The 7,500-nt window shown below is 37.6% G+C and overlaps 1 long non-coding RNA gene across 5 annotated transcripts in view; it reads left to right on the forward strand.

The window, feature by feature from the left end:
- Positions 1 to 6,705, forward strand: part of LOC138011333 (uncharacterized) — a 52,111-nt gene extending 45,406 nt beyond the window's left edge. For all 5 annotated transcript variants that reach the window (XR_011124696.1, XR_011124695.1, XR_011124697.1 and 2 more), the window contains 3 exons: positions 4,849 to 4,975; positions 5,863 to 5,988; positions 6,611 to 6,705. This is a non-coding gene — a long non-coding RNA (uncharacterized lncRNA). The remainder of the gene's footprint in view (positions 1 to 4,848; positions 4,976 to 5,862; positions 5,989 to 6,610) is intronic.
- The last annotated feature ends 795 nt before the right edge of the window (positions 6,706 to 7,500 follow it).

A 7,500-nucleotide genomic window follows, 5' to 3' on the forward strand; every position in this document is an offset into this window, starting at 1 on the left:
AAAAGAAACCAATGCAAAAAATTCCGAATTGATTTACCTACTAATATTTTTAAATGGCCTTAGTTGTGCAACTAACGATAATGCTTCACTATAGTTATTGTATTTCACCACTATGACTAACCAAGTGCTCGACCTCTTATTTCGAAATTATAGTATAAACTGTTCTTCTTCTTAATGAGTTTTTTCAGAAATGAGGAAAATCTTCCAACTACAGTATTATTTTCGCGTGTTTTTTTTTTCAGTTTCACAGTTCAGGATATTAAACATTGTTCATAAGGTGTATAACGCTATCCACCGGACTGATAAATCACTATCCAGCGGATAAACACTAGCAAAACCAATTGAGTTATCCAATGGATAACGCTATCCACCCCTCGAACAACTGAGGCCTGGTATTTTAGGAGAATCCTCCATGCTAATCAATCGTCACATTATAATGCAAGAGTTCAAGAACAAATTACAAGACTCTCAGTTCGGCAAAAATATAAGGTATTGGTGATTAACGTCACTCAATCTTGCAACTACGAATAAATTGTCCTCTGTAAATGTCCTGTCAATTATATTTTTAAATTAGCTTCATCGTCTAAAAAAATTCAAGAATCGTGCAGGGGGAAACGTACTCCTATTATAACTAGACCCTCCGTGAGGGTACACTGGGTTGCTGTGGTACGTGCACCGTTCCAGACAATTTTTTTCAAGTTGGGCGGTCATTAAGAAGTCATACCAGACAAGGCCCTTTGGCTCACAGGTCCTCACACGTTCGTACGACGAAACAGACCTGTCCTTGCGTAATATGTAGCTCTAACAGTGCACGATATTATTTTGGTATTGTCTATCATTGTAGTGCCATGGTAGAAGTCTTGGGTAAATAGTCTGAGAAGACATGTGGTTACTAGCAAAGTACTGAACCCAGAAAGATTGAAGAAAATAAATGGGAAGTGAGAAACACTGGCTTCTGGGCTGACATGTTGATAAACTTCTTTTGACCACAAGTTTAAGCGTGCCCTCTGAGCATCTGACAGCTTTGTAATACCGAAGTTCACTGAAGTTAAGCACTGTTGGGCGGGGTTAGTGTTTGGATGGGAGACCAAAATAATATACCCCTCGCAAAAAGCATCGGACCGAAAATATTATTAACGCTAACAAATGCGAACTCAGCAAGGTACAGATTTTGTTAGCTTGCTTTATGCAAAAACAAGTATTGATGCAAAAGTAAATAAATATTGATACACAGTTTTTAGAAAGAGCAGAAGGAAGTTTCCAGGACGATCGCTCGAGAATAACATATTTACGACATGAAAACAACATTTATTTTGAACCGTGAATATAGAATATAAAACGTTACGATCAGCGACAAACATTTTGGGGGATTTTTGCAACGTTCAATTTTGCTATTGTACGTTTTGGCTGCACAAATAAATCGCAAAATCGAAAGTGACATCGCCGGAATTCAGCGGGCGCCGTGATGAAGTAACTGCGGCATGTTTACTCGCCAAACAGTGAAGTATCTGTGTCAAATGATGACAAGATACCGGGTTTTTGTAAGTTTCTTTTTCTGTCAAGTGTTATATAGTTTGACAATGAAATGAGCGAAGTCAAAACAAAGATCGCAATCGCCCAAGTCTTGTTTATGCAAAGTCAAAATTTACTCTCCAAGACGCGTACGACGTTATTTATCACCAGGTAATTCCATCATTTTGGAAATAGCAGCTACTTTATTATTCAACTGCGTCACAATTCTTCACTGATTTTGGGGGTCATTTTGTTGAAACTCAAGCACGCTTCCAACAGGCCTGTGAACCCTTCCAGCTTACAGAGCAATACTAAAAAACTTCTCCCATATCACATTTCAACCTTAAGCTCGAAAATTTAATACACAACATGATATTACAATTCACAAAGGCAGAAAATACCACAGAATCCTTTTCCAGCGAAAAATTTATTGAAACAAACAACATATTTGCTCTTAGAGGCGAAAACCTCTTCCTATTTCATTGCGTGCGTGAAGACAAGAAACTCAATCGTGTCAAATTACCATGTACTTCAGGTAAACACAGCTCACTTTGATTTCGTCTCGAAGGCGATAGATTGTTGTCGAAGTCCATTACTCGTCGCCTTTGAGATTTCTGCCTAGTTTATCCAACTGACTTTCCATTATTGAGCTCCATAAGGGTATATTTTGTTTAAGGATCCACTAAAACGCCATTCGCGTTACATGGCTATCAACGCCATTGCAGGCTAAGTTAATGATTCTACTGTGTCCACCAGAGAAATCTACGCAGTTCCACTACCCTCTCGATCCTAAGAAAATATGCGCAGAAGGCTCTATGCACAAAGACACCACTTACCAGGGGAGTGACAGGCAAGACTTTTACCGACACGGAAAAAAATACTAAAAAAAAAAACGGAAATCTACCTATTTTCCGACTGGGTTTGCCATAGGGCAACCCAGTAATTAATTCCTATTAAAATCCTATTTGAGGCGAGGATGCCAGGTTTATGAGTCAATGAGTCATAAGTCAATGAGACTCACAGTCAGTAGCAATTACTTATTGATTAAGGTTAAGCCCTCGTTTCAGTGATTAGGCCTAAGCACTCTCTGAAATTTTAGCTTTCATTTTATGGCTTGGTTAACTGCACTGACTCATTGACTCCTTGAATCATTGAATCATTGACTCCTTGACTCATTGAACCATTGACTCATTGACTCATAAGTACTTAACACTCTATTGAAGCGCCCTTTCGCCTACTGAACTGAACAATGCAATCATTCTACACATTCTAGAAGCTCTATATTATCTTTCTTCTCTTTGTTTCCTTATGGCTACTGAAAAAATTCTCACTTATATTAGCAAGATTCGGTGCTAAACTAAAAGGCCAATGCAAAAATTTCGAATTTATTTTACTTACTACAATTTGAAATGCCCTCATGTAGGATGTGTAAAACGTACTGAGTAGAGGACAATTCACCCGTGCTTGCAAGATGGTGTAACAATGATACCTTTTATTTCAAAGCAGAATTTACTTTAAAAGAAAGAAACGACAAAAGTTGTTTCGTGATTGTCGAAAGTTGGTCATCCGAGTGTTCAGTGACTCACGAAAGAAATATGCAAAATTTCATCTTGGCTTTGTCAGTGCAGATCAAGAAAGCGTGACCTGGAACGGTACCCATTAGCGAACTGGATCGAAATTAAATTAATAGGCCATTTCCGAGTTCAAGTTTGCCTCCTCTTCAAAGCGAGTCTAAGTTCGAAGTTTTTGTCATGAAAATTAGTTTTTATTCATATGTAAAGTAGAACTAGTTACCATCACAAAAACTTCGCACTTAGCCTCGCTTTGAAGAGGAGGCAGACATGAACTCGGAAATGGCCTATTATCTAACATAACATGCACTTACAAACGACAGACATTGTTTCATGACTGTTTGCAATATAATGTGATGACTGGTTAGCATGGAGGATTCTCCTAACATATCAGATGTTTAATATCCCGTGAGCTGTGAAACTAAGAAAAAGAACTTGAAAAAACGCGCGAAAATAATACTGTAGTTGGAAGATTTTCCTTATTTCTGACTCATGACCATTTCGGACAAAACTCATGCCCATTTAGAAGAAAAAACAGGTTATATTCTAATTTGGTAATAACAGGTCGTGCATTTGGTTAGTCATAGTGGTGAAATACAAATAATTATAATAACGTATTATCATTACTCTCACGATGTTTTGACCCGTAAATGAGAATTCTTAGAAAGGCACTGACCCCATACAAAAATTCATTTAGGTAGAGACTCATTTAGCGCCAATTGGCGTAACTAAATAACAAACAACCAATGCTTTGAATAGCATATATCTTGCAACGTCAATATGTAAGCACATCGTTAGCCAATAAGAGCATTTTACGTCATAAAACGGTGATTTTATAACACCGTCTTACACGAATGCTCTATCAGTCTTGCACTGTGCTGCATTGAGTCAATCTGAGGTTTTATTTCACGGCAAGGTGAGGCATAGGTGCATCCCTTTTGGAGAAAGAGGATCAGAATTTACGACATAAGATGGCCGCTAACTTGAAGGTTTATATATGTGCAGCAAGGGAAACCGATAAATCTTTACATGTCTAGAGGGGATTTCTAGTTCTCGGTTCAGTTTGTAGTGTAGCATGATCCGAGTTATTTAGGAGCGTAAGTGCTGATACAGATTATCGCAGAGGAAGGCACACTTTAGTTATACATCCGCCAGTTCGTTTCAACATTGTCTTGACAAACTTGGGGTGTTTTATATCATGTGTTGTTAAGTATTAGAATTATTTTTTTTATCTGGAGAAACCGCCTATGAAAGGTTCGCCGCTATGGAAGACCATTCATCCGGATCGGTCAAAAAGGTGTCAACAAGCGCGCTTTCATAAAGACTCCTGCTCAAATTGGCCATAACAAATAGAAGGAAATATTTTGAAGCAAGAGGTGCTTAAAGATGATGCGCTGAGCTGTTACATGATAGTTGATAGACATGTTATCGACAGGTCGGTTTTTGGAATACTTTACTAAGCGCTTGAGTAAAAACTTGGTCACAGTTAAATAAGATCAAGCTACAGTTAACAGAACACCAGTTCAATAAAAAATTTACGTTAAGAGGAAGTAAGTGTGGTCGAAATTCTAATAACAACTGAATGTGTCTTCTTTGAAATGAGCAAAACCATCTTCTCTTGGCAGGAGAGAGCCAACCAATTTTGTAATATTTTGTCCAAACATCTCATAAAAATAAAATAATTTGTCAAATTTCCAAGACCATAACATTTAAGTTATTTTAACTGAGGTGAATTTCAACTCTGCTACTTTCATTTCTGTTGCAGTAATATTGGAAAACCATGAGAACTATTTTCTGTGTGGTCATTCTCGCCTTGTGGCTGTTCACAAGTACTGGGAACTCTGCTACTTTGGCGAAGGAGACGCTTTTTGAAGAACCAGCAGACGAAAGTGGTAAGTAGTAGGGCCATATAGTGTACCCGAAAACACTTGTCACAATTCTAGTCTAGTTCAAAACTCATTAATGATTCATGAGCTTAACAGCCTATCAAAACACCGATAAAACGTCACGTGGATGAGCTTTATACCTGATAAAACACTCCTCGTTAGTATTCTTTATATAAAGAATACTAATAGGGCATAGCTTGTTTTTCGTGTATGCTAATATTCACCTCTCACAATTTGAACCATTGTTTTGAGTCTAGAGGGACACGCTCTTTGTGGAATGTTTTTGAAGACTAGCAGCACGTGTTTTATCGGGTCAAAAACCACTCGGCTACGCCTCGTGGTTTTAAACCCGATAAAACACTCCTGCTCGTTTTTTAAACATTACTTAAATCAACTGAAATTAGAAATCAAGCCGAGCTCCAACTAATAAACTCGCTTTAATGTGTTGTCTCTGCCGTTCAAAACCCAAATCCTTTACTGAATTCCTGAATACAAAGATAGGGTGAGCATTCGTCATGGATGCTTCTCTTTAAGAAAAGAATAAAATAGTTGGTCTATCAAACATAAAGAAAAGAATAAATGAAAGTAAAGATTGGTATGCCGTTAGTAGCTTTCCACCCATTACAATGTATACAATATTTTAATGTTACATTTTGCTAAATAACCAAGCACGATCTCCACGAAGTAACACAGGTCTTTTAAGAGAAATAATAAATGATAAATAAATCAAGAGTCAAATCGGTTCCCTCCCTTATTTTCCTTTTACAAATCGTTTATTTAAGAAAAAAATGATACTCTGATTTGGTTCGAGGACTCCAAAATTGTGTTGCGGATTGATTGCAGATTTAATTCTTGTAGCCTAACTAATTTCAAATTTTTCTTTTGAAATTAAGGATTTCGCGAGGGAAGCTCTGCACGCACCGTTCATTGCAGAAAACTTTGCAACAAAAGACACGACTTCAAATCTGAGCCATTCTACTTGTGCATGATAACTTGTGGAATTTTCACTTCTTAGCCAGGTGGGTCATCAAGACGAGTCACGTGATTGTTGACGAAATAAACTGAGCTCTATTAGCCCTGTATCTTTTTTCAGCTGCTACACCGTAAGCATTCACACTCCATTTGCCACGTCAGTCGAGAGCGCATGCGAGTTGATTTTAACTGATTAGAGTTCGAACAAACAAACAAAAACGGGGAGGAATGTTAATAGGCATTACAGCAGGCCGGGTTGGGTGTGTACCACTTATCTGTCTAAGAACGCGTGACTTTCTCCGTGACTTGGCCCAAATTGTTCGTAGCCAGATCAGTTCTAATGCTGGGTTAGTGACATAAAAAAATCGATCGTTTTCATGGTAACAAAAGTAGACGAGTGCTAATTATACTTTCAACCGACTTGGCCTGGGTCTAAAACTTTACTCTCTTCTATAAAAGCTTTCTTATCTGGGATATCTCAAAACTACAGCTGACACACTATATTTCATGGATAATTTGCGATCAAAAACTTTGAATTCTATTATGTTATTTATTATTTGTATTTATGACATAAAACGTTACTTATTTTTCTCTTTATCACTTTTTTATTAATTATTTATCTAATGTATCTATCTGTTTATTGACTTATATTTTATCTCTGTTTTTTAGTGTTCGACAAGAAGGAGATAATCAGCACCTTTGGAATGGTTTTTTAGCAATCTGTACAACAGAAAATTCAATTAAAATGACGGGGTTGAAATGACGCTTTCTTAGCAGTCTTATTAATTGTCTATTTCTCTCTGACATTGTTGTTACACTTTAAAACTATTTCATTTTATTCTACCAAGAGAAACTAAGGGGGGACAGAGAGGGAGGCTCCTTGTCTAGCCCTTGGGTTTTGTCAATTCACCTAGGTTATTTATAGAGTCCCTTTCAAACGGAATATACTGTTTTCCAAGACGTCAGCACCGAAGTATAAACGCCTGTACATTACGCCTGGAAGAGACAATGAATATTCAATAACTTTCCACGCGCTCCACCATTATCTTTGAAATTTCCACTTCCCGTAACAACTTCACATCGAGGTTTGATGCTTCGCGGACGTCTGCAGAAACGGTCATTCGCTTCCGTCTAAAGCTAAAAATAACTTAAGTGAAATCGACATATCCCAGCCGACGCCCAAAGCCTCCCTTTCTGTCTTACTTATTATCTCTTGATTCTCCTGATCGAATTGACCATACATATCACTCATCAATGAAAATATGCGCCGTTGACGTTTTGGAGACCAGATGAAAACAGCTCGATCCCGATTTCCCGAACCATCGGTTCTCAAACGTTCCGTCAGTTAATTCATAATATTTTTTCTTCAATCTTTGGCGCCTTGCTGACAGCGAACAGTGAGACCTACTTCACAGATTCTTAACCTGGATAAGGAATAATGCATATCTTTTGGAGTAGGAAAATTTTAGTAGGACAATCAAAATATTTTTTAGGACGATCGACATTCTTGGCGAACTGAGAGTTTTCTAATTTATCTTGCCATTATAAGGTAACGATTG

Source organism: Montipora foliosa, chromosome 7, assembly GCF_036669935.1.
Source record: "Montipora foliosa isolate CH-2021 chromosome 7, ASM3666993v2, whole genome shotgun sequence".
NCBI classification, from domain to species: domain Eukaryota; kingdom Metazoa; phylum Cnidaria; class Anthozoa; order Scleractinia; family Acroporidae; genus Montipora; species Montipora foliosa.